Source organism: Cupressus sempervirens, chromosome 10 (assembly GCF_028749045.1).
Source record: "Cupressus sempervirens isolate cs-2001-9-10 chromosome 10, ASM2874904v1, whole genome shotgun sequence".
Classification (NCBI taxonomy): Eukaryota; Viridiplantae; Streptophyta; class Pinopsida; order Cupressales; family Cupressaceae; genus Cupressus; species Cupressus sempervirens.
Window position 1 is genome coordinate 924,063,715 of NC_143127.1, and position 27,733 is coordinate 924,091,447.

Sequence of the window (27,733 nt, forward strand, 5' to 3'; positions counted from 1 at the left end):
CCTAGAGCCTCTTAACTCTTAATTTTCCTCCTAGCAATGTTATTTTTTAGAATGATCCATTTACCAAAAAAAAGGTTTATTATAAAATAAATTTAGGTTATCGACCATCTAATTTGGCACTTCCACATTCTAAACTGCAATAGGGTTATGGGCAACCTAAGTGGAAAATATATTTTGGCCATCTCTAGGGGTAAAAGTTGGGCCTAGTGGGAGGGGTTTGAATGGACAAGGATGTGGATGAGATGAAGGAAAAATCTTGAGAAATATTAGCTCATACATCCTTAGGTTACTTTATAACTAGAGCTTTCTACTTTTATTTTCCAAAAGGATTGACATGAGTGGTCCCAACAAAGGGATAACTAGAAGGAACCTTGGTCTATGGTTGGATAGGGATAAAGATAAAGTTGTTTAGCTCTATTGAGAGAGGCTGTAGGGAAGAGCTTAGTTGGGGTATGAGGTCAAGAAGAAAATTATATAAATACTAGGTAAGGCTCTTGTCAAGGAGAAGGCATTGTTGTTCTTGAATCTACTCATGGTAAAAATAAGTTATTATTAGAAATAGATGGGTGTGATATTTCTTAAATCTACCTTCTAGTATGATAAATTTGGTAAGGATGATCATAAAAATATTTCACTCATTAGGAATCTTCTCTCTATAAAATCTATCTTGCAATTTTAGCAAACTTTTATCTAGGCTCAAGAAAACATTTGAAATCCTCCATATAGTTCACCTTTCATTTGTGCCTAGCATTTCCTTTCTCTCCATTAGAAAATCAATCATAGCATTGATTATTTTTGTTTAATCAACAAATGGAAATCCACCAATGGTGATCTTCTTATCAACCCACAAATCAAAATAAGTTCTTAGAAAGGCCAAGATTATAAAATTTCATGACCTCTACATGGTTGTTTTAGATAAGTTCCCATACTTTAAATTCTTCCTTGAACTCCACAAAGGTATCCAAATCTATCTAATTCTATTTCCAACTCCAGAAAGATGTCTAGTCTTGAACCAAGAAACCCTACCATATAAATAACTATTGATCTCATTTTGGTTTTGACATTATCATGATAAAACACTTAGTAATTATTTAGTAAAGAATAGTGTATGCCAAGTTATCAAAGTGAGCTAAGAAATCAGTGCAAGCTTAGGGATTAGAGCAGGCCAAAAATTAGTGTAAGATGAGTGATCATGTTGAGCATAAGTCAAAAGAGAAAGCATGTTGTGTAATATGACTAGTCCGTGCTGAGTAGATAGTATGTTCTGAGTCACTCAAGTTTCAAGCAGCCTATACATGGTGAGTTATTCAACTATCAAGTAACAATAAGTGTGAGTAATACAGAAGATGAGTTACAGCCAGAGCATAGTGAAGGTTTTGTATTAGAGCCTATTAGTGCCAAGTGAATAGTTTTTGGTATTGATATTTGTTATGGTAAAAAATTCTATGTAAACCATACATATTCTTTAATTTCCAATTATAAGAGATAAGTATGGAGTCATATTGCACACTTCTATGTAATGCATGCAACCAATTACGTTAAAGGAAGAATTAGGAAGCAATAAGGATCAACCAAAACCATTGATTTTGACCTAATCCATCTACATGAATGCTTATTAAAGAAAGGTAAACCCTCAGAAGTGTATCTATGTGCGAGAAGATGAATGCTAAGATTTTAGAAGGAATTCCTAATACTTGTGATGACTATGAAAGAGTTATGCAAAGCATAATTACTCTAAGAGGAATAGAGACAAGTAGTGAGAGGCTTTGAAATAATAGATCTAATCACAAGGATCAAGAAAAAACTAGAAAAGAGGAGATCTAACATCAAGCAAAAAGGTGCATATTGAAGATCAAGTAGTGAATCATTCTAATAGGTGGTACAGACTAGATCTCTTCAACCAAGTAGTCCTAATAGGCTATTGTAAATCTCTTAACTCAATGCTAACCTAATTTTTAGTTTGAAATCCTTTAATCAAGGTGAGACCTAATAGTATTATAAGCCTTTAATAGGGAAGGCCCCATACAGGGTAGATCATAGTTTATGATCAAAACTTTGTAGCCATAATTAGCCACACTTTTCAACTATAGTAGTGAAGATTTGTGGGTGTCATCCCCACCCTAGTTTTACCTTCTCCTTGTAGGGGTTTCAAGTAACCAAATCTTATGTTTTATGGTTTGATTTACTTTATGCTTTGTATGTGATGTATGGTTAGTTATTTTAGTTTACATGCAAAGTTATGAGATGGATGTATGGTTAATAGTTTTTAAGGTTAATGTTTTAAAGTGATGCCTCCCCCCCCCCAAAATCCCCCTCTTGGAACTTACATTCCCATTAACATTTCCCTACATCAATTCAAGGAGGCAAGAGATGAACTACATCATTTATTAAAAAGAAGAAAGGAAAGAGCTATTCAAAAAAATGATACTCAATATCAAGAAGAAGACAAGTGCTCCTAGATTATTTAAGGATAGGTACTCAAAAGAGTTTGATACAAACATTGCAAATTTGATAGAAAAGACCAATACCCTAGAAGTGAAGAATTTAAAAACCTAAAAATAGAACAAGAAGATCAATCAATACTGTTGTATGAGACTATTGAAATGATAAATAAATTTGAAGAAGATAGAGTCATGATTAGGGAAGACAAGATACATCTAGCTAATAGACTTGAGGGGAAGACGTTAGATCTACAAAATCTTACAAACATGTAATTGGAGACAATGAATCAACTGATGATTACAAATCAAGAACTAAATATCAAAGATATTGAGATTAAAACTTTGGAAACATAGAATACCCTATTGTAGAATGAATTGAAGGCTACAAAGAAAAGGCTTATCAAGCCTAGTGAAGACATCAAGTACTTTGGAAAACTGATGGAAGCACCAAGGCCAAATAATGACATTGTTGGTTTGGGATATTCTACTACTAATAAAGGATAATTATCTAGGAGTGTTGAAAAAATGAATAATAAAGGAAAGTACAAAAATTCTACTTTTAATCACTATAGAAAATTGGGCCAGACAACAAATGTTTGGAGGGACAACATCGCAAATCAAAATCTTAAAGAGAAATTCAAGGGACATTGTCATAACTACAAGAAGCAAGGACATCAGGCACATGAATGCAGGAGAAATGTCACTAATACTTAAAGATTTAAAGGTTATTGTTGCAACTATCAAAAATATAGGCAAAAGGCATATGAATGTAGATCCAAATCCAAGTGGACATCAAACAAATAGAAAAAAGTACACCATAATTGAAACTCTTATGATTGGGATTGAAACACAAGGTAGAGTTGTCACTATAGCCAAGAATATGGTCATAACCTTGAAGGTTACATTAGGATGCATTTCGTAGGCAATTACAATAGATGGTTTAATGAGATTGTATGTTTTAGTTATCTTAAGATTGGTAATGTTCGTAGAAACTCTCCAACTCAGTCACTTGCACCAAGCAACAAGACATGAATAAAAATAAAAGGTAAATGTTGAGAATATAAGGTTGTAGATGAAAAAGACATGGAGAAATAAGGAATATTGCAACATGTCAAGTCATCCAATGGAGTGAGTGATCACATCATGCCCAACTAGGCAATCAAAACTATGTGTAGAACTGATATTTGAAATGTAATATTGTGGTTCAGTTCCAAATATATAAGATTTAAAAATATCATATATGCATGAATTGAGATGTAATGAATTGCATATATGTAAGAGATATTCCATGGTCATTTTTTTTTCTATTTTAATGTCAAGCATTTAAAAAAATATTATTTTTAATCGAGTAATAGAGATATGCTAGTGATAGTTAAGCTTGCTATGTTAGTCAAGCATGTTGAAATTCCTATGATAGATGAGTTTGTAGATTTATAAGCACTAAGAAATTAATGCCAAATTTGAGGGGTTATATAGTCAATTTTTGACTCATTTGCACCTACCAGAGTTTGACTTATTTAGATTCAACTACTACTCAACACCATTCTAAATATTCAAAACATATTTAGCTTGTAACAAGTTATAATCTTCATATTTTGCAAACCCTAGTGAGTCAAATATGGCATCCAACTCTTCAACAATAGTTAGGAAAGAGGGAAGACACTCCTCATTCTATACAATTCCTGAGATCACATATAAGAGATATCCATCTGGTGTGTTATCCATGACACCATCAAATGTGCTAATCATTAAAGATGTACAATGTTGTTGTACTTACAATATTGGAGAATTTGGAGATATGGAATTTATGCTAAAGCTACCTGAAGTTGTGTGATAATGGAGTGTTAATGGAAGAGAAAATAATCATCGATAGGAAAGGGCTGAAGCATCCCCTAGACTTTCCTTAAGTTTTCAAAACTTAACAAATTAAGATTATATTAAGCCATATAGATGATAACTAGATTTGGTTAGAGAAAGGACCAAGTAGAATTTCAAAGAGGATTATTCATAGAGTACCAAGATACCCTACCCTAGATAGATAAAAAAGTATGATAAGCAATGTGAAAGAATTTATTGAGAAGAACACTTGAGCCATGTGGAACAAAAGAGGAGTGTCAATTGATACAATTTTAGATCCCTTGGTAACATTTGTAGTCAAAATTATAGCACACAAATTATTTGAGTCAAGTTGACTAAATAGTTTTTCCTATGTGGTAGTTTACCTAGGCTACAAGATTGTAAAATGTGATCATTCTTATGACTTAGCTGAGTTGTAGCTTCAACAACTCTTAGACAATTTAGAAGCCATCAAGAAGGCCAAAAGTGCATTATTTTTTTGGAAGCATGAATGCTAAAGATATTCCTATGGGGGAGTATTGTAGAAATATAATTATATCATTATCATGATGATATGTTACATTCATGACTATGTTTGTCATTGATGTCAACAAAATAGTTTTCCATGGTATCTAATAGAAGAACAACATAAAGATCAATTTGATAGGGATAGATCATTGAGTACTTTCACTAAGTGAGGTTAAAGAGAGATACTAATAAGTGCATAGTATATGCAACTAGCCTTGGAAGATAAGATATTAAGTCTGGAAGAAGTTATGCAAGTTTTAGTGAAGATTTTTTTGAGATAGAATTTATAGAGGCATGTTCTAGTAAAATAGTTATATCACTTAGCATATTTACTATTGTAAGAAGCTGAAGTTAAAGATGTGAAGAAGAAATTTGATAGATGATGTAGCTAATCTCACTCGTCATAATATTACATGTATGGAAAGTGATTCAAGTTACAATTTGGAATATTAATGTTATCACTAAGTGTAACATGTTCTTAATGTGGTCCATAATAATTAATTGAGAAGATGTAATAAGCAACCCAGTGAATTGTTGTATGAATTATGTATAAAGGAAGGACATTTTTCTTTACCAATGTAAGTGAATGATGGTAAGAAACATGAAGAACATAAGGCAAAGATAAGTAGAGTGGAGTGAAGGTGAAGAATACTTCATTGCTAAGGTTTTATTATGTAATACAAAGTTTGATACATGGATTTGAGGTTCATGACCTGGTCCACAAGGTCTGATAGTGATTGATCTGATTGACAGGAAAGAGAAAGAAGTTAAAGAATAGTAAAAACAATTATTATACAAGGAATAGTTGAGAGATCACTTGGACAATGACTCCAGTTGTCTTACCCTAGAAGTTGTTTGGGAAATGGGTCCTTCTGTCTTCTACCACTCCTAACAGGGTTGGTATAACTCCTAATAGGGTTGGAATCTTCTAACAAAGATTCAAAGTATACTAACAGGGACTCATATCTAATAAATTTTGTAATAGACTCCTAATAGGATCTATTCTCTATCAAGGAATATTAATATTAGTACATCATCTTGTGGGAATCATTCCCACCAAGGTTTTCCTTCTGATCAAGGGTTTCCCTAGTTAACATATCTGGTCTAATCGTATATGTGCATCTTGTTATGGTTGATGTTTACTTTGGTTGAATGGTTAAGTTTATTTCAGGTGGATAAATGATTTAATTATTGGATAACTGATTCACCCCCTATCCTCTTAGTTATCTTGGTGGACTATTATTTCTAACAATTATTTTCGAAGCATCAATTCCTTGAAGATAAAGTTTAACAACTTTGGGAGATCCATGGAAAACATATTAAAAAAGGATATTCCTAAGTCAAATAGAGGAAATTTCGACATCAAGATGATGGAAATTCTTGCTGAGTTATCAGATCTATGTAAATAATAGATTAATGAGTGTCCTGATCCAAAGTCCTTCTATTATATACAAAAAAAATAGTCACAAGAAAGGATAAGTCCAGATTTGAAGAAGACCTAAAGATAAACGAAGGTATTGATCTACTTATGAAAAAAGAACTATAAGGTATTAATTTTTTTATTTATTGGATATGTAAAGAATTTGGCTAGAAAGAGATTAATTTCTAATAAAGTTGAAGAATTTAAAGAAAGTATGGAAGATTCTTGAATTACTATGATAATGAGCCTAACTTGGTTAGTGGTGAAGAAGTAATTGAAGAAAAACTTTGATGACTATTATTGAAAGTGCAAATGTAAGAATTGCTGAGAAATTTAGGATACAAGAAATAATAGTTTACTACAAGTCAAATGATAAGAATGTTGTTACTAAACCAAGGAATGATGAAGTATTCTTTGAGAGTAACAATGATTTATAGAATGGAAGTTATTCCTTTTGAGATGGTGAATGATTTTGATTCCAAGATGGATGCTCAAGTTTCTTATGGGGTTGGTCCTTTGTCTGATGGTACTCTTAGAATCTTTCAAAAGGAGGTTGAGACTATTTTTGGTGAAGGTGTTACATATAGTGTTCTTAGTGTAGACTTTGGTCGAGATAATTCTAGTGGTTTTGGTGTTGAGACTGCTAATTTTGGACAAGGGAAGTTGCATTGTGCTACAACTATTAGATTTGGTCATTGTATATCTGCTAGCTTTGGTGATATTTCTTCTTCTAGTTATACTCTTGCTTCTATTGGAATTGGTAATCAGACTACTAGTATTAGTTCCAATCTGATGGAAGAAGTGATGATAGATAGTACTCATCAAAAGGATGAGTTTCTCTCTATTGATGCTACTAGAATTGGTAATCAAACTGGTAGTATTAGTTCTAGTTTGATGGAATAAGTGATGATAGATGGTCCTTGTAAAGATTTGGACAAGTTTTCCTCTATTTTGGATTCTCAAAATTGGTAGTCTAAGGCTATGATGTTTGAGGAGGGTTGGACACCTATGACTAAGAAAGGATCTAAAAAGAACCTTTCTCAATTTGATATGAATTTATACTCCCACTTAAAGGAAGTGAAATGGAATTCTTAGTCCCCTTACTGGTTAAGAGTTCATGTTGGTTTCTTTCTAGTTTTTTTGTTGGTGCTACTAGACATATAATATTTTTCTGTTGTAGCATGCTTCTAGTTTGCATCCCTCTGGGATGCTTGGGCTTTCTTTGAATATCTTTTGGGTCTATGGTGTAAAGGGGTTTCAAGTCCCCTCAAAACCTATTTTTACCTTAATATAAAATAATAACTTGTAGAATGAAGGAGAGCTAAGTCAAGAATAAACCTTAAAACCTTCAACAGATCTAAGAGTTGAGATAACAACTCCTACTTTAGTTAAGAATATCACAAACAATCATTCACCCAAGTAGATCATCAGAAGTAGAGATAAACATGTGATGATAAGAAAAAAAATTAATTGAGAACTATATTTGATATCTCAAGTTGAAAGAAAAAATGTGGATGAAGCATGTAAAGATTACTATTGGAAGCAAGCTATGAAATAAGAATTCAATTAGACAGTGAACAATGAGACATGAGAATTGGTCCCTAGACCATCAAACAAGAATTTGATAGGAACAACATGGGTATTTAGAAGCAAGATGAATGAACAAGGTGAACTGGTAAGGAACAAAGAAAGATTAGTATGTAAAGGTTACTCACAACATGAAGGAATAGACTATGAAAAAACCTATGCTTTTGTGACAAGAATAGAAGTAGTAAGCTTATTCTTAGCATATGCAGCATATAAGAAATTCAAAGTGTATTAGATGGATGTCAAGTCAAAATTTCTAAATGAAGAACTTGAAGAAGAGGTATACATATAATAGCCTAAAGGTTGTCCTTTAATAGATGACAAGGACATAGTATGCAAAATGAAGAAAGCATTGTATGGCTTGAAGCAAGCACTTGGAACTTAGTATGGAAGGTTGGACAAGCATTTGACAAAGCTTAGATATAGCATAGGTATGGAAGATAGTAATCTATATTGGAAAGAAATTGATGATGGATTGATGATTTTGGTAATATTTTATGATGATATCATATTAGGAAGAAATGATGATGGAAGTGACAAGTTTGAAGAAAAAATGAAGAAGGAAATTGAAATGAGCATGATAGCAGAAATGAAATATTTTCTAAGATTACAAATTGTGCAGAACAAAGAAGGAATCTTTATTTCTCAAACTAAGTATTTTTAAGATCTACTAAAATGGTTTGGTTTGGAAACATGTAAACCCATTGGAACACCTATGATAAATAGACACAAGTTATCTACAAAGGTCAAGACAACTACTATTGAGAAGAAGTAAAGATCTGTGATCATAGGATTTCAACATCTAACTTACACAAGGCCAGATATAGAAAATGTAGTTGGAATTGTTGTAAAATTTCAAGCTAACCCCAAAAAAGCCCATTATGTAGCAATCAAAAGGATATCTAGATAACTAAAAGGAACACCAAATTTTAAATTGTGGTATGATAGATCTAATGATTTCACTTTATATGCTTATACTAATGCTTATTGGGTAGGCAGTATGGATGATAGAAAGAAAATCAAAGGTGGAGCCTTCTTTCTTGGAGGAAGATTGGTCTCTTGGCTAAGAAAGAAGTATGATTGTACCTCACAAAGTATAGTAGAAGCAAAATATGTTGCAGCAATAAACAATTGTAATCAAGTTGTTTGGACGAAGTAGATGCTGAAGGAAATAAGGATAGAATTCAGTGAACCTATTGTCATACATTGTGTCAACAAAAGTACATTAAATATGTCAAAGAATCTAATGTTACATTCTAAGACTAAGAACATTTCTTTCAAGTATCAAATGTTGAGAAAAAACTTGTAGAAAATTAAATTAGATTGGATTATATAAGCGCCAAAGAGAAAATTACAAATATTTTCACTAAGCCTCTTGCCAAAGAGAATTTTCAGTATTTGCCAGGTATGATAGAGGTTATGCCCATTTCCCACATCAGAGTAGATGATGGAAGAGTGTACCTATCTAGTGTAATAGAGCACTATTGTTTTTCTAGACTAAATTTTGATGCTTCCTATATGGGGGAGTATCTCTGATGGATAGAGCCATCTAGGTCTCTTTTGGATGTTGTTTTTAACAATGTCTTTCGACACTTGAGTAGGTTAGAGATTGGTTTCGAAAAGGGTGACACAAGTTTTTACTTTTTCCCTAGAGGAATTTCTTGGATGGAATGACTTGATTGATATTGATCTTCAGGGTCTTGCATTCACTAGGTATAACAATAGATTGGTTAAAATTTTGATTTAGGGTAGACTTGATAGGGCCCTTAATTCTTTTGGTTGGGACATTCTTCAACATTCTTCATTAAAGAAGAGTCAAGAACCATTTTGGATCACTTATGTTGCTATATTCTTGGTTGAAGAATCAACCTCCTAAACAAAGGCCTTTTAGTTATGAAATCATGAAGTACTCACACATTGAGTTTAGAGATTGTATTGTGTAGTGGTGGAAGGATCTAGTTGAGGGAACAACCGTGTTTCTTATCACCAGAAAACTTGAATGAATCCAAAAAGAAGTGTGGATAGGTAGCAAAGCCTCATTTGGGAACATTTCCAAAGAGAACAAATAAACTAAGAAGAAGTTGGAATTCCTCCAAAACCAACTTATTTAGGGTAGTACTAATGTTCAACAACAACAGGAGGAGACAGAGTGTCAAAACTTATGGAAGATTGTCTTGAATCAAGAGGATGTTTTCTAGAAGCAAAGATTGAGAGTTTAGTAGTTGGAGGAGGGTGACTGAAATATGGCATTTTCCCATAGGTCAACATAAAAAAGAAAAGAAACCACCATAAAAATGTTTGTGGATGATAAAAGTCAGGAGATTAATGATATGGAGACAGAAGGTAAAGTCAATCTCTATTTCAATGAGGTCTATAGCCCCCCTATTATGTAGGTTAATAGTAACAAGCGAAATGATATTTTGGGATATTTTTATCTAGTTGTGAATAACCAAATGAATGAGGACTTGACTGCTAAGGTCAAGGAGGAGAAATTTAGAAAGGTAGTGTTTATCATGAATCAATACAAAGCCCCTGGTCCTAATGGTTTTCCCTCAACATTTTTTTTAGGAATTCTAAGATATTGTCAATTATGATTTGATCCATGCCACTAAAGAATTCATTAGAATGGGAAATTTATTGAAGGAAATCATCCAAACCTTCATTGTTCTTGTCCCAAAGACTAATAACCCTAGTCATCTAGAAGACTTTTGATCTATTAACCTTTGTAACACAATTTATAAAATCCTTGCCAAGATTATGGTAAATTGAATAAAGCCCCTCCTTGAAAAGTTTATTGGTCCCTACAATGGTTTCATCCCTGGGAGGTAGATTCTAGATGCGATCATAACTACACACAAGGTTATCCACTCTATGGATAGGAGCAAGAACCCACATATGGCTCTTAAATTGGATATTTCCAAATCTTATGATAAGGTTAGGAGGGAATTTTTAATTTCTATTCTCTCTAAAATTGGTTTTAGTGAAAATGTTATCAAAATTATCAAAAAAGTTGTTAATATTGTCATGTTTCTAGTGCTTGTTAGAGTTGTGGCAAGGTGACCCCCCTATCCCACTATATTTTCATTATTTTGGCAAAGGTCCTAGATAGAAATTTGGTTTCCATGAACAAATTTGGTAGTTTAAGAGGTGTTAGACCCACATCCTTGTGTCTTGTAGAAGCTATTCAACAATTTGTGGATAACACCTTCTTGTTTGGAATCTCCTCTATCCATGAAGCTAGGGAGTGGAAAGTTGTCCTAAGTGAGTATGTGGAGGCCTCTGAACAATGTATAAATAATTAGAAAAGAAAAGTGTATTTCTTCAACACTATTGCCAGCCTGACAGGTAACCTATTACTCAAATTTTGGAATACTAGGAGGTGTTTCTCCTAGACAGTTACCTTCGTCTCCCTGTCATAGTTAAAGAAGTCTCAAATAACTTTTGGAATGGACTTGTTGAACACTTCTAGAGAATATTGGCAAGCTAGAAAGGAAAGATTCTAAGTAGTGCTAGGAAAATCCAACTTCTCTCTACTTCTCTATAGGACATCCCAATTTACTTCCTTTACATTTTTAATCTCCTTGGTAGATTCAAAGATATCCTTGAAAAAATACATGGGGAACTTCTTATGGTCTAACATTGAAGAAAAAACTAGTAGGAGTTTGGTTAGCTAGGAAAAAGTCTATCATCCTAAGGACCTTAGAGGTTTAAATATTAGAAGGATTTGACATATGAATAAGGCTTTCTAATTAAAGTTTCTTGGAGTTTGATGAATTTGGTGGGTAATTGGTGAAATAGTGCAAGGGCCAAGTATGTTGGAGGAGAGTTGTTTCATCATGCAGTATGGACCTAGGCTCTCCCCTAGGGCTTTAAAATTTGGAATAATATGATGTACACCCAAAAAAAATTACGAAGATGGGGTGTCATTGGATTGTTGGCAATGATGAAACCATTAATTTTTTGGAAGATCAATGGCTCCAAGATTACCCACTCAAGCACACTAGATTCACTCCTTTACATTAGATATACACCAGAGCTAATAGATCCATGACCCAAAACTATATCACCCTGGAATGTCGATGGACTGGGATCTAGCACCAGGTTACTATGGGGGTGAGTCTTGATAGAGAACCTCAAATCCTAATAAACAATTATAGTATCCTCCTCATCCCAATTGAGGACTCCTTGGTTTGTAAGCTTGCTTCCTCAAGGGAATTCATGGTGAAGTCAGCTAATCTTTGTTGCCTTTGGGGTGGGGTGGCCCAGGAAGATTCCAGAAAGGTTTTGCACTTATGGATTTTTCCAAAGATAAAAAATATTCTGGTGGATGACTTTACATGGGTCTATCGTTACTATGGATAATCTCCAAATGAGAGGATATTAGCTTGCAAACTACTGTATCCTTTATTTTTAGGACACAAAGTCTATACCACACCTTCTTATTCACCATCATTTTTCCTCATAGGTGTAGAGGGGGGTACTTGTGTTATAGGGAAACCAACACTATGCTAATGGAATTTTTCAACAATTTGTTTAGTGGAATGGCCCATATTCCCATCCTTATCTAAATCACTTATTGTTAATAACTTCTCCTTATGTTTCATGGGAAATCTGGAAGGAATATAATAACATAATATTCAGAGATAAAACTACTACCATTTTGGGGTTGGTCCAACAGGTTAATAGATTCTTAAAGGAATGTAGTGTAATTTGGCTATGGAAACCCCACCGGACCCCCATGGTAGACTTGATATGTAGTGGGCTTTAGCCTAGGGAGTGGGCCAAATTATGGTACAATTTGATAACTCTGAATCTTTGTCTAGGAAGAATATAGTGTGGACCATGACCCCTGAGACATGGTTTAATCTTAATTTTGATGGCTCAACCATGATGGGAAGTTCTACTACTGGGGGTGATTTACACAATTCTATAGGGGAAATGGTTATGGTGTATTCTAGAAACTATGGAGGTGGCTCAAATAATGAAGCTAAAGCCTTAGCTCTTCTATGGGGTCAAGACTCGTAAGGAAACATGGAATTAATAGGTTGTTGGTTGACGAGGTTCGATGTTAATTATCAAAGTTGCAAAAGGGGACAAATAGAGTAGTTGGGCAATCAAGGTGATAATTGAGGAAATTTATAAGTTGATGGAGGAATACTAGGCAATCTAGGTGGATCATATATACTATGAAGGTAATGTCATAATGGATGAGTTGGCTATATTAGGACATAATATCATGAGGCTAACTAAATGCAAGGAGATCAACCTAATTCAATCATCAACTAAATTATTGATGGAATGTGAATGCACTTCTAACATAGCCATATGAATGATCACATTAGGTGGCACGAATTCAATTTTCTATGTTGGTAGGAAAGAAAATGGCCTCACAAAGTTTACATTTTGAAATAGTATATGTGCATATGCTTTTATGATTTCCTTTCCAAAAAATTATTTATTTCTGCAAAAGGATGAAGGTAATGGATTTTATTAGACTCAAAAAAATAACTTGAAAAGATAATAATCACACCTCACTCATACCTTGCTACAATTATAGCTAGTATTGAGTGATTATAGAAAGAAAGGGACAATTAACATGTCCCATGGAAAGAGTTTTTTTGGGTTTTGGGAAAACTTGTGGACTTATGATGGCTTTCTACCATCCTTACATTTGTATCTTGAGTAAATTTTATTCAACTTTTGAAGACTGCCTTACTTGCAACATGATGATGTCAGAAAATTTAGAGGAGTTAGTGGAAAAATATGAAGAGTTGGTGGTTGAGTTGGTTGGTGATATGAGCACTAGTGATTGTATTGAACCTATGGGAGAGGAGTACATTTTCAAGAGTGAAGCAATGACTATTTATCTATGGAAGGGTGACTTATTAGATTTTGTGGAAGGGATGATAAAACATGAGGAAAACATCTCTATGTAGTACTTCAATTCATGGAATGATAGAAGGGTTTCCATCAATAGGGATGAGTTTTGAAATCATTGAGGATCTTATTTCTAAGGATGGTGGGTTTCCCATGGGTGGCACAAACTAGTGTAAACAATCTCGTGTGAATGATGAAACACAAAAATTGTTCAAGTTTAATGAGAACCAGTTCATATGCGTAGTGGGCTTTCCAGGGAACACCTTTGTAAGCCCTAGGATGTCATCTACTATGAAATTATGAGATATATTACCCTAGAGGATCAGTTTCAACTACTTTGTCTTTACCATTTCTCCATACTCAACCATTTTAGAAATCTAGATTAAATATGTTATCTATTCCTTTCATTGAATTATATAGATGATAGTATCTTTAGGGCAAGGATAAAGGAGGGAAAACCTTTTACCTCATCCACTAGGGTTTCATGAGTAAGTTCTATACCCATCACCTTGCCCAAACCTATCACTCCTAGATAACCTTCTAGCTACTACTAACCCCTAGTCTCTCTTGACCCTGGTTCTAGCGCTAGCCATAAAAAAATTAAGAAAACCACTAATCTTGAGGTCATGATTAGTCTCATTGACTCTGACATAGATACTAGCAAGACAAAATAGAGTGCTTGCAGAACTATCAAATGCTTCCAATCAGAGAAGCTTAAGTCCCCTCTAAAATAGGTCTTTATCTTAGAGTCTACTAAAAGTGACAGTAGACCCCCTAGGAGGAAGAAATCCCATTAGGATATTGGCAAGAAGTCTAGCTCCAATCCTTCTTGCCCCTCCCATATTTATGATACCCTAGAGGCTAACCCTTCCCTGACTAGAAGTGGTAGTGAGGACATTACCTCCCCCATGAAGGAAACTCCCAAAGTGGGGGAAAAAGAAGGAAAACATAGCCGTGGCCAGAGTCATTGTAAGGCTCAACTTGATAGGCTTGAATAGTCAATGAAGCATTTGACAAATAATCATACTGATATTTGCCAAAGATTTGAAACCATGGCTAAGTTCTCTATTAAAGTGATGCATTTAGTGGCAACCACCCTTTACTTTCTATAGGTGACCAAGGATTTGAAGGACATATGCAAGGATGGTGAAACTTTGTTGTGGTTTTCACAATGCATGTGCCATTTTTCCTAGAAATGGGGATGCCCTACTTAATTTTTTTATCTTTCCAAATCCATATTCCTAGGTCTAGGTCCTTTTTAGAGTTTTATCTAGTGTTTCTTGACCCAAACTAAATCCCCATTCAAAAATCAAATTCCAAAAATCATTTGAGAGGTCAAGTCCTTTTCTATGAAGAAAAATGGTGCACCAGCACACCTCCCTAGGTGCAATAGTGCACCAAGTACATTGAGAAGGCTTCACCCTTGGTGATGCACAATAGCACAACTATGTAGCACCAAGGGGTGCCCTAGATCCCTAGTTCTATAAAATACTAAGACCCCTCTTCCACCTTCACTTTATCTTTTCCTCTTCTAGCTCATCTTTGCACACCACCACACCTCATCATGTGAAAAGCTCCACATCTCTACCAATTTGCTCCTACCTGCACACATAAGAAACATTAAAATACTTAAAGTCAGTTGTGCACCTATTTTAGTGTGTAGTTTCACACCTTTTACAATGTTAAAATCTTTAAAAACTATAAGAAAATTACTTTGAAAGTAGTGCACCTACTTAGGTGCATTGTTGCATACCTTTAGTAAGGAGAAAACCTCACAAAGGAAAATGGTGCGCACTTGGCACACCCTCAAAGGTGTGCCAAATGCCCACCCTTTATAACTCAACCTTGAGCAAGGTGTGCATTTGGCTCACCTCAAAGGTGTGTCAAATATGCACTCTTATGTTTAGGTTAAGGCATACCTAGTACATCTTAGAGGTTTTCTAGGTCTACCCTCCTTTTGGCATCAGGGTTACAAATTAGACTTTTAGATGTTTTTGAGCAATTAGGTTTTCTAGGTATTGTTTATATTTGTATTAGGTTAATCATTTTTTCTATGACTCTACACTAATAGACATTATTTTTGTGTAGATTCAATGGCTTCTTAATCATCCTTCCTTTCTACAAAGATGGTTCCCAAACCTATGGTGTTTAAGTTTCAAGGTATTTTGGCCAAATCACATTTTCAAGATGATTATTCAGAGATTTAGGACACTAAACTTGGTCACATAGACTTGAGCACATTCCTAAAATTGTACAATAAACCCATCAAAAGATCCCCAATGATATCCTCTTTGATCTGATTGGGACTTGCTAACGCAACATCACATCTAGTATCAGTGCAATCTTCTAAGTTCATCATGACATTAGTAGAGAACTATGTCTCTGAAGAAAGGGTTGTAAGGAGCACAACTGGAGAGATTCTCCTAGATCTTTGACCCAAGAACATAGAGAAGGTGTTCCATCTTTTGAGGGCATATCAATTGATGAGGTTGACCTATCACCAAGTGAAAAGATGGTACAGGGAACATGTAGAGGAAGCTTCCAAAATCATCTAGTCATTGTACCTTATTGAGAAGACTCCTGTAAGGCATGGATCAGGAAAGGTCGACATGACAAGAGGATACATGAAAGAAGATATTGGACATTATATCATACTCTTGAGTGGATTCATGGGGTTGCTAGCATTAGAGCACCTAAATTTTTGGATGGTGCCCTTTATTGAGACTATCAAGACAACAAAGATACCAATTGATTGGGCTTCGATTCTTAGTGAGAACCTAGGTGAGCAGCTAGCAATAGTTAAGAATAACTTAAAGTTCTATATGCCATCATATTTGGTATACTTATTAGCTACAAGGGAGATATAATACCTAGGGTTTTATAAAAAGGGTAGCATGCAAGATGCAAATGCATGGCCCTATATTGTATTTCCTTATTTGGTGAAAAAGAAGCTTTTAGAGCATAGAAAGGAACATAGAATAGTGAATGATGCATTTATATTTGCAATAATCTAGTTCATTGAGTAGGATTATGCGAAGAGGATGTCAAAGGAAGTAAGGGCTATGATATCAAAGTTTGGAGCCTACTACATCCAATTCTGAACATTCACATTTTAAGGGTAGTGGATTCAATGATCAATCCCAAGAAGCTCCCTAGGTATCCAAGTAACTGACTCATTCTACTTGAGATCGCTCAAAAATTCTTGTCTATTTATGACATAGTTACGAAATAGCATAAAATAACATGGGTATGGCCTATTATGATAGGACCATTTAGTGTGGTCCAGAGATAAGATATTCTATCTTTTGAGCCTAAATGGGATCAATATCCCTTAGAGGAATATAATCTCCTCGCCCTTATTTTGATAACATTAGAAGGGTACAATATGTGGTTGGTAAGACATTTTAGCATGAAGATGCAATCAAGGATCACTAGATGAGGATAGTAGATGATAATGATATTTAAATAAGGGATTATTTTAGGATGAATCTCTATTTGGCAAGTATTTCCTTGAAACTAAAGATCCCTTTGAATATTATGCAACAAAATACGAAGGATGTTCTCAATCCATTATTTAATAGGTACAAGATTGGTGATTGACCTATCATGAATGCTGAGGTTGATAAGGAAGAAAACTCAAATATAAATCATAGGGCCAAGCACATTATCTAATTGAAAAAGGATTGGATCAAAAGACCTTCCTGTAGAACAAGAATTAGTATGCAAAGAACATTAACAAATAAAGTAAACATTCACAAACCAAAAACTAAATTCACATATATGCTTAGACAAAGGAAGAAAACAAGAAGTGCAAACCTCACAAGAAAAAGCACTCCATGCTTTCTTGATTCTATAGATGTGTCCTTTTGCTGTGGATTTATGCTCAAGATGCTCAAAAGTTGCTTCAATGGAGATGGGTAATGGCAAATTGGTAGCTTTGTGAGCTCTCAATTTGGCATTATAAGGGTATGGTTGATGGCTTTGGTTCTCAAAATAGCATGGTAACTTTAGCTCAAAGATTTTTGATGAAATGGCTTGGGATGGGATTCAATTTATAGGCTAAGGGGTAGAGGGATGGAGGGCTTAGATGCAAGGATGGATGAAGGCTTAAGGAGGACTAGGATGCACTCAAAGGAGAGCACATGGATTGTGTTTGTTTAGCACCAATGGGAAGGTGACACTTGTCACAAGGAGGATGAGCGTGAGAGGGTAGAGTAAAGGGTTGGTTAAAGGCATGATGAGTGGGGTTGAGTATGTAAGAGGGATGTAAGAGGAATGAGTGTGGAAGAGGGAAGAGTGTGGAAGATGGGTGTAAGAGTCATGAGTGGGCTTGTAAGAGTCTTTATGTTTTGTAAGAGCACTCATGACTTAGTGGTTGGGTTTTTTGAGGGGAGACTTTGGTTTGGATTAGGAAAGTCTTAAACTTGTTTAAGAAATGTGACAACATTAGGGAGTGGATTAGGCTTGGGTTTAGGATTAGATTAGAGATGTTAGAGATGTGCAAGTGGATGACATTAATGAGGGTGGGTGAGTTAGTGGCTAAGCTTGGTTAGTATGGGTGGATGGGGTGGATTAGGCTAAATGGAGGATTAGAGATAGGTTAGGGGTTTTTGAATTTGAGGATTTCATTTATCAAATAGATTTATTTAATAAATGGGGATTTTTGGAATTAGATAGAAGAATAGGATTTAATTGATAAATAATAGATTATTTGATTTATCAATTAGGACTATAGATGATTAATTAAATTAATCAACTAGGGGATGACAAAGGATTAATTAAATAGAAATTTAATTAATAATGCCTTTTTAGATAACTAAATAGGATTACTAAAATAGTGTAATCAAATTTAGGTGTCTACACTTCCAAGTTGGATCTTATTCCTCAAGCATTGGTCTTCCATGCTCAAGCCCACCTAGCTAAAGGTTATAATGTCTACATTTACAACTCAATCCCCTGTCAAACTAAAATCAATGTACCAACTTGATAGACAAGTTGGATATTATAGGGCTCAAAAAGGTAAAGGAAAGAGGAAGAGGATTGCTCCTCAATAAGCCAAGCTAGAAGAGAGAGAAACTCAAGCACCTTCACAACCCAGGGAAGAAAATTTGCAAGGGTCAAAAAATATTGAAGCTACATAGACCTAGGACAATCCTCAAGTGCCAGCAATGGAGGAAGAGAAAGGAGGAGCTAAGATGGAAGTACAAGAGGTGTCTCCACCTCAACAAGAGGTACAAGCCTCCCCATATGCTATTAAGAGAAGAAAGATTAAGACTCTGATCAAGAGGAGGTAAAAGGTGGTTAGGAGAGTGATTCCTTTCCCATTACTCTTGGAAGTTATCCCCAAGGGAGAAAAAGAAAAGGATTATGAGGATGACGAGGATAACCTTCCTTTGAACCAAAGGACTCATCTTTCAAGAGCTACAAAGTTACAATGGAGAAGAAGCTCCCTAGTTACACCTCCATCCATTCCTAAGCAACCTATTTAGTTTACTACATCAGAAAATGAGCTACAACAATGGATCAATGAGCAAGAGGGTGAGGACACTAATGTATTTTAGAAGCAAAATTTTGATTACATGTCTGTCAACACTAAGTTGGTCGAAGACAAGATAAAAAATATTCCAACTAATCAACCTCAACTAGAGGATTGGAGTCAATTGCCACCCAAGCCACAAGGACCTGAAGTAGCTCCAACATCTCCCATTCTTGTTACATTTTGTGTAGATAAGGGATTTTCTACCCCTCTTCCTCCAAACACTAAAGAAGAACAAGTTCAACTAGAGAAAGAAGAAGAGCTACAAAAACCATCTGCCAATGAAGTGTTAGAGGAAGGGATAATAAGTGAGTAACCTGAAAAAAGTTCCCAAGACATAAAGGTGAGAACTATGGATTTCATAGATACAGAGGCTCTAAATGTGGATCCTTCATAGAAGGAGAAGACATTAGAGCAGAGGGATAAAGGGAAGAGCATAGATGAGAAAACTCCTTCCTCTTTGAAAGGTAAATCCCTGGTAGAGCATGTACCAAGATGGTTGAGGAAAGAAGTCACAAGAAACAAGGGCGAGTGATTCTCTATTTGGGAGGAGTATAGGATAGAATTGATTAAAGTTCTAATGAAACCCAAGTCACCTCCAAAGGATCCATGGACACTAGCCTTTATCTTGAGTGATCAGAACTAGGACTTATTTTCTCATGTAGCTATCACTCCTGTGCATGCATATATTGAAGAACTAACTCCAAGAGACTGTTAAATCAAGGAGTTCATGCTTGGGAAACCTATGTTGGATACAACTAAATTGATGGTAATAATAGGAATTAAAGAAGTATTTAGGCAATTAGAACAACATGTGGCATAATTGATAACACTTTAGAGATAGAATGAGATCCTAAAAGAATATCTAAGCAAAGTTGTTCATCCCTTAGATCCTATAGATCCCAAAGAAATTTTGAACATACCATTGGAGAGAAGAGATAAGGGGACAGTCTAGTTAGATCTATTTTTGAAAGCTTGTCAGTAATGGTGAGAGATTTTTGAGGAGAAAGGTGTACAAATTATATAGCGAAATCTCAAGTTACTACATAATATGTAGGATAATGTAGATAGGCTAGTGGCCATTTTGAATCAAGATTTTGGTTTGATGGACAAAGTACATACCTAGGGCAAGGACTTGTAGGCACTACAGGAAATCAAAGGCCAAAGGTATCGAATGTTAATGGGTGTGTATAGAATGGAAGAGTTAACTAAGATTGATGATTGGATAGAGATGCTTGCAGATGGCAACAAAGTAATTGAAACATTACATGTGGAGATTCACAATCTCAAGGATCAAACCCAAAAAAGAATTTTGAAGGAAGAGAAGCATTATAGTGATGCATATTTAGACATTTTTGAAGATTTTTTCAGGGATCAGTTAATAGCTGTAGAGGTAGAAGTTAAGTAGTTCTAGATGACCTTTGAGGAAGCTTCTAATGATAATGACATCAGACAAGCATTCAAGATAGAAAAAGCATTTTTAGAGTTGGATGTAAAACTCAAAGATATTATAAAGACTCGCATTGAGGTGGGAAACTATAGGAAAAAGGTGAAGGATAATTATGAAGCCTTAGATTTTCCAGATGCAGCTCAAGTCACTAAGATCATCGAGAAATTGAAGGGCAAATGCCCAAACCTAGCTCTAGTATAAAGAGGGACAAAACCTAGAAGCCAGAATTTTAGTTTTGACACTTGGTGAAATTTTACATTTTTTGCACCTACTTCTAAGGTGTGTAGGTGTCCTAGGTGCACAAGTGCACTCTTTCAGAGGTTTGCCAGAAGTTTTGAATAATTAAGAGTTGGACCAATAGTTAATTGCTACTTCTAAATTTAGAGCTTTCCATGCATTGGAAATGTATTCTGATGATAGTTTAACTCGTATAGACACCTAGTGAAGATGAAACTTCTATTTTTGGCACTTCTAGACTCTTACATCATCTAAAAGATTTCTTCTTCTTATTTTTTCACACTTTCTTTGTTTTAAGACATGTAAAGGCTCATGCATTTGTTAAATGATGTAAATATGGATGAAATCCTACTTAACACTAGTTAGATAGTTAGTTTGTAAATAAATAGATTTATTTTATTAGTTTAGAAGCATATGTTTGCATAAAGATATCTCTCATGTTGAGAAGAGAATTTCTTATAAATTTAGGAATGTAATATGTATTCCAGGCTGCCATTATTTTGATGCAATAATATATGGTGTTGGTGCTTGCATTTAGAGTGTAGTGATTCTTGCCTAAGCGTGTTATATTTTCTGAATGTATGTTTATGGAATGTAATTCAGCTAATATTTTTGTTCTATTGTTTTGGTTGTGTGATCTTTTAATTTTGGTGTTTATTACAGGTCTACAAATTTTGCTGACATACTTAGTTGAAAAAGAGATCACAATATTATTCCTACATAGCTTTTCATCTTGCATGGGCACATTTTCCATGGCCTTGGAAGTTGATGAAAAGTCAAACATCTTATGGTTATTGAATTCTCATCAATGATTGCAACAGTGGAATTAAGGAAGTGTTGATCCTATTTTCATTGGTTAACCACTGATCTTTTCAAAGGCTTAACTCACAAACACGTTGTTTTCATGGCTTACGTCCATTAGGATTTTATTTTTCATATTATTTGGTTAAACTTCTTATTAACCTATCTTTCTTATTTGCTTTTACAAATACTTGGTTAAGCTAGGAATTCATATAGTTACATAGTTAGATTGCATTCATCATAAAACTAGAAAAATACAAAATATATATATTTTTTTTGTACGGTTGTTATTTTGAAACAACTAGCCAATTTAAAATCTTTTCCAAATTGTTTAACAAACCGACAAAGGCCTCCTCATGAACACTCACATTTATCTTCAATTGAGCAGAACCCAATAGGGCACAAGATCACCTGGAACCTTGGAGTTGATCCCAGATCAACTTTTCAAGAGAGGAGTTTGAAAGGATTAATGTCATTAATTATCGTGCATAACTACAACTCAACAGACTTCCCACTCGATAAATGGCTTCCTGACAAAGGACTGAATGAACACTGTCCTAGACAAACTTGTCAAGGAGGAGGTGTTAACTATGGACAGCGATGGAGCTAAGGCGAAGGATGTTGAGGAAGTAATTACTTGAAGGAGGGCAGTTAGCCCTGTTGGTTGTTTTTCTTTTAGCTATAATGATATCGGTTAATCTAAACTTGATGCACTATGGAGCTTTTTGTTATTTGTATAAGTTTAATTTCTGGACCGTTAGTAGTAGTATGTTGTTTTACTACTAGAATACTTTTGTTGTTTATCTGCTTGATCCTAGTAGAACTGATGTTGTTATGGCTGTTATAGATTATATTAGTTTTTAAAAGTATAAAACTGGTGTTGGTTAGATGATAGGGAGGTGACCTTCAGCTGATTTCTCAGCCTTTTTCTACTCAAGGATCAGCCCCTCTCTGCCACCTATATACTTCAAAAATTTGTAGATTGTTTGCTCTTTGGTATAAATGTAACAACAGAAAATTAAGCTATCTTTATTCTTTGGCAGCACTAGTTAAATCTTCAAATCGAGACAGTCACATCATTTATTGGAATCTACCTCTCTTATTGGCTATGAGCATAGGATACGCATGCACAGAAGTGGGCGGATTCTGTTGGCCCCGTAGTCAGTGTTCATATCTATCGACCCCTTCCTAGTTCGGAGGTGAACTTAACTGCACTTTGATCTAGAGTGCGAGTCTAGGGTAACTATGTTAGCTATGGATTGGCAACATAAGTTGCTTCTAGATAAAGCCCACATAATCCTGATTCTTCCCGGATAGCCATTGACATAACCATCATTCATACTAGATAGCCATTGACGTCATTCATACTAGATAGTCACTTACGTCATGCCATTTCTCTTTCGGCTCTGTATTCTGATGCTCTAGTAGTGACAAATCAGCTTTTCCCTCATTTGCGTCTATATTTTTATTCTCTGGCACTAACAAATTGGTGTACATTTTGATGCTCTGTTGCTGTCAAGTGAGCCTTTTGGTAATTTTGTTTGGGAAAGGAATACAGGTTATGTAAGCCTATATTCAGCATCCATTCTTGTTCATTTTTGCGTCTTGAAGTTGTTGAGCAAGTGCTCTGAATATGAGTCAACCTTACGGTGCTCCCCAATCATATGGTGCTTATGGACCTTATGGTGGTCCCCCACCGTCTGGTGGTTATGCAAGACGATATAGTCTCCACATGTTTGTATATTTTAAGTTCTTCGTAACATGATCGATAGTTTCTATTAATCATTTTACCAGTTGGGTCTTCGATTAATTTTTTGTAGTGTTTTATTTCGTTACACCAGTAGGGAATGTGTTAGTTTCCACTACATATTAAATGCATTTCTTCCACCTATTTTATATAGATTATCCATGTACCAAGCCTTGCAGATCTTTTGAGAAGTTCGCTATAGCATGCAACAGACACATTGTTCGTAATGATCTGTCCAAATTTTCAAATTTTAGGTATCTGAACCAGTATTCGAACCAGAGACAACCTCATTACTCTAATATACGATAGTCTTATCATACTGGGACAACCTCTATTAAGTCCATCATACCTTCACAAGATTCCTCGCTAAATACTCCGTATGCCTTGCCTTTCTTTCACGATGTGTGCAGTAGATACGCTAACTAAATCCTACTACCTCTAAGCTCTATCAAGTATTGACTGATTCTGCTCGTAGATAAGTCAAATAGTATATTCTAATTAGAAAAATTGAATTTGAGGAATGATAAACGATATGTAGTTATTTTATTAAAAAATATGTGTTTTTTTTTTAATTAAATAATCGAGAGAACAAAAAGAGGTACAATATCAAAAGAGGGGGGGAGGCGAGCCTCAACCACCAAGATCAATGTCCAACAATCAGCCTAAATAAGCCAACTAACACATTAAGTAGCAATGGTAACAAGATTACAAAAAGAGGAGACAAATAAGCTATTCCAAAACATCATCATGATCATCGAACCAAGCTGTCCATCCTAGCTCTCCTTCCATCCACACGACTTTCTTCCGCTCGAGAAGTTGAGCAAAGGAGTCATGTCTATCAAAAAAGGAGCCTCTGTTCGCATGTATTTCCTTGAGCAACTCCTTAAGAGCTTTTCCAAAAGCAGTCTGGTTATCAAGAATGCTAGCCAATTCCAACCCATGCCTCATCTCATAAATGAACATAGTAGTGAGCCCATCATGGAGGAATCTTTTTAGCTTGTCCATCTCGAGCTTCATAATGCAACAAATCTGCGAGACAATCTTAAAATAGATGAATTTCAAATGAAACAAAGTAAGGGATCTACCAATATATTGAAATTTTTCCTCATTTCTACATTTCCAAATAAACCAAAGAATGTGAGAGGATAGAATATTCCAGAAAAAATTAGCATCCTTTTTAAGACCAAATAAGTTGCCAAGAATGGTGCCTAAAACAGGAACATGATCAGCTATAGAAATTTCAAAAAACTTACATATAATCCTAGCAAATTGACAAGTAAAAAATATATGCCTTAAATTTTTAGGAACCCTACAAATAGTACAAAGTTCAGCATCACCAACATGATTTTTAATAGGAAGTCTATCGAGAAGAAGTTGCCATTTAAAATTTAAGATTTTGGGGGTAATATGCGATTTCCAAAATCTGTCAAGAATTTTTTGCCATTCAAGAGAGTTCAAGTTCATATACCAAGTAGTATTAAGGTGAGAAATAACAGAGTTGTCATTATTGAGAACCTTATATATATCTTTAGCTTTAGTTTTATGTAGGAGAGATCCATCATCCCAACGGAAATTTAGAAATCTATGAGAGTCCACATCACACCTGCAAGGAAGATTAAGAGTGTGGCAGGCATTGACAACCATATTATACGTACGTTTATGGGAGATAGGAAGATCGAACTTGATTCTAATATCCTGCCAACTAACAAGGTTATCATTCTCCAAAATGTCAATAAAGCTTTGGATGCCAAGGTTGTTCCAAAATTTCGCAGAACAACCTTGAGTCATGGCAAGAGGCTTACCATTATGATGCAGATTCCACCATATAGAACGCTCACCATGAATAGAGTTATTACTAGCAAAGTTGGAATTATAGATGAAACCCCTCACAAGTTCGCAAGCTTTCCAGATAGACAAATGAAATAGAGTAATAGAGGATTTAAATATATTATTTATTATAAGCATAGATGTAAATAAGTGAAATGATATTTTCTTTTAAGAATAAGCAAATTGTAATTATATTAATGGCATCTAAATTCCATCATATACAATGCTTCTTTTGTTGTTATGGATATTTCATTCATGTAAGTATGAATATTCATTTTAAAAGATATTAATTTTGAAAAGTATAATATAGTATAATTGTCTATATTATAATGATAAAAAAAAATTTATTTATAATATTGAGAAGTTTTTGTTATTCTTTTAGATAATAATGTTTAATGAATATTTAAAGATATTATTTAGATTACACTTTCTGAAAATTTTGTCTATTTTTTTTATGTTAGAGGGTATTATAGAAAGAGTATGAGATGTTAGAAATCAAATACATTTGAAAATTGAAGTTTCATATGAGAATTCAACCTTAGTAGTGATAATAGGGAGATAAGTTCTGAAATGTTTTTAACATGATAGAATATTAATAAATACTTGAATTTCTCATTGTTAAATTGTGTAGAAATATGATGGATAATTCTTTTGAACTTATCACAAAGGATAGAGTGATATACCTTTCATGTCTCCTAAACCAAACTTTATATAAAATGTATCTTAAGTGTTACAAGATAAAAAATAATTCTTTAATAAATATTAGTCATGATTCAACATAGAATAGGGTTACCATTCTTTTATTGTTAACATTGTATAAACATTGGTAAGTTCATTATTGTTTAAGTCTTATAACTAGAAGTAAAATGAAGGATTTAGTAATTTAGACTATGTCAATTATTTATCTAAAATAATTAAGAATATTTATAGAATTGTGAAATAAATTGAAGTATAGAAGAAGATTATATGTAATCTTCTTACTGATTCAACATAATAGTTGAATATGGATTTATAGTGTAAACATTTTTATTTAAGTTTGACATGTCACCTGCATAAGTAAAATGTTAGCTACTAACTAACATCTTATGTAATAATTTAACATTGATTCATGATTTAGCTATTTTGTTTTCAATATGAAATGGACAGAAATTAATACGTTGATAAGAAATTGCATCTAATTTTATGAATGACACATTAGGAAGGAAGGAAGCCCCAATAAGCTTAAGTGGTAGCCCAAGATCTAAATAGGAACAAGGATTTTCCTTCTCTAAATAATGTAATTGAAATAAAATAGGGATTATTAGGTAATTTAATCGATATATTAGAAAGGCCACTAAAAGTTAATAAATTTCACTCCCACTGCACTGAGGAGATAAACTCAAGTCCCAAACAAGATAACAAAACAAAAGTAAAAAAAAACATTTAGGTCAAGGAAACACCTAAAACAAAACTATCTCAAAGGTTACCAAGACACAAGTATCATCTAAATCCCAGAGGAAACACAAACATGTAGGAAATCTACTATGCAAGTGGGAAAGTGTGATTGCATGAGCCAACTCTAAGGTCACCCTAGTAGCTTCGCTAGACTTTTCTCCCTAGTGTCTTTATGTGGTACCAATATCTTATTAATTCATTTTAAACCCATTTAATAAAATGCTATCACTTATTAAAGCAACCTACAATGAGTTACACAAGTAACTTCTTTAGGGATCCAACCTCCATTGCAAGCCACTTCCCAATATGAAATACAGATAACCTACCGTAAGCTTAGCAAAAGTAGAAGGTCTTATACGATCATAAAACACACATCAGTTCTTAAACAAGTAATTTGAAAGTATTGAAATATCCCTAATCAAAATCACAAGTTTTACCAATACAATCATCCTAAAAAGACTGATCAAAAATCAAGTACACATATTCCAAACTATGAAATCACAATGACATCACCAAAAAAAAAATATCACATAATCACCTTAGTTCTATAAAAGCAACTGAGAAGCTATCCAAAGAAAGCTAATTGAAGACTTAAAGGTTACACCATAAAAGTCACACCATTCAATTGAGTTCCACACAACAGAAACTAGAGGCAATAGCAACCAATAGATCAAACTCATCAAGGAAGACATGTGACTACATCACAATGGCCAGATATAAAAGATTGGATACATAACATCATCATAGAATGAAATTCTCAAGCCTCTGGTAATACAACCTGATTGGTCAAACACTAAGTCAACCAAAACCCAACAACAATAAACCACACATCATCAAGAGTACATACAAAAGTAACTTTCATAATCCATTAGGTTTTGAAAACATGATAGTTCAATTTTCACTAAAGGTTTACAAGATTTCATTTTTGCTTTCAGGTAATACAGATTCACTAAAGTTCTCAAGTTGACACAAGTCTCAACACTCAAAAAATCATAACATGTTGTTTAAACAT

The 27,733-nt window shown here is 34.3% G+C and overlaps 1 pseudogene; it reads left to right on the forward strand.

The window, feature by feature from the left end:
• The first annotated feature begins 18,857 nt into the window (after positions 1 to 18,857).
• The window catches only part of LOC149537030 (deoxyribodipyrimidine photo-lyase pseudogene), a 62,542-nt pseudogene continuing 53,666 nt past the window's right edge, over positions 18,858 to 27,733 (forward strand).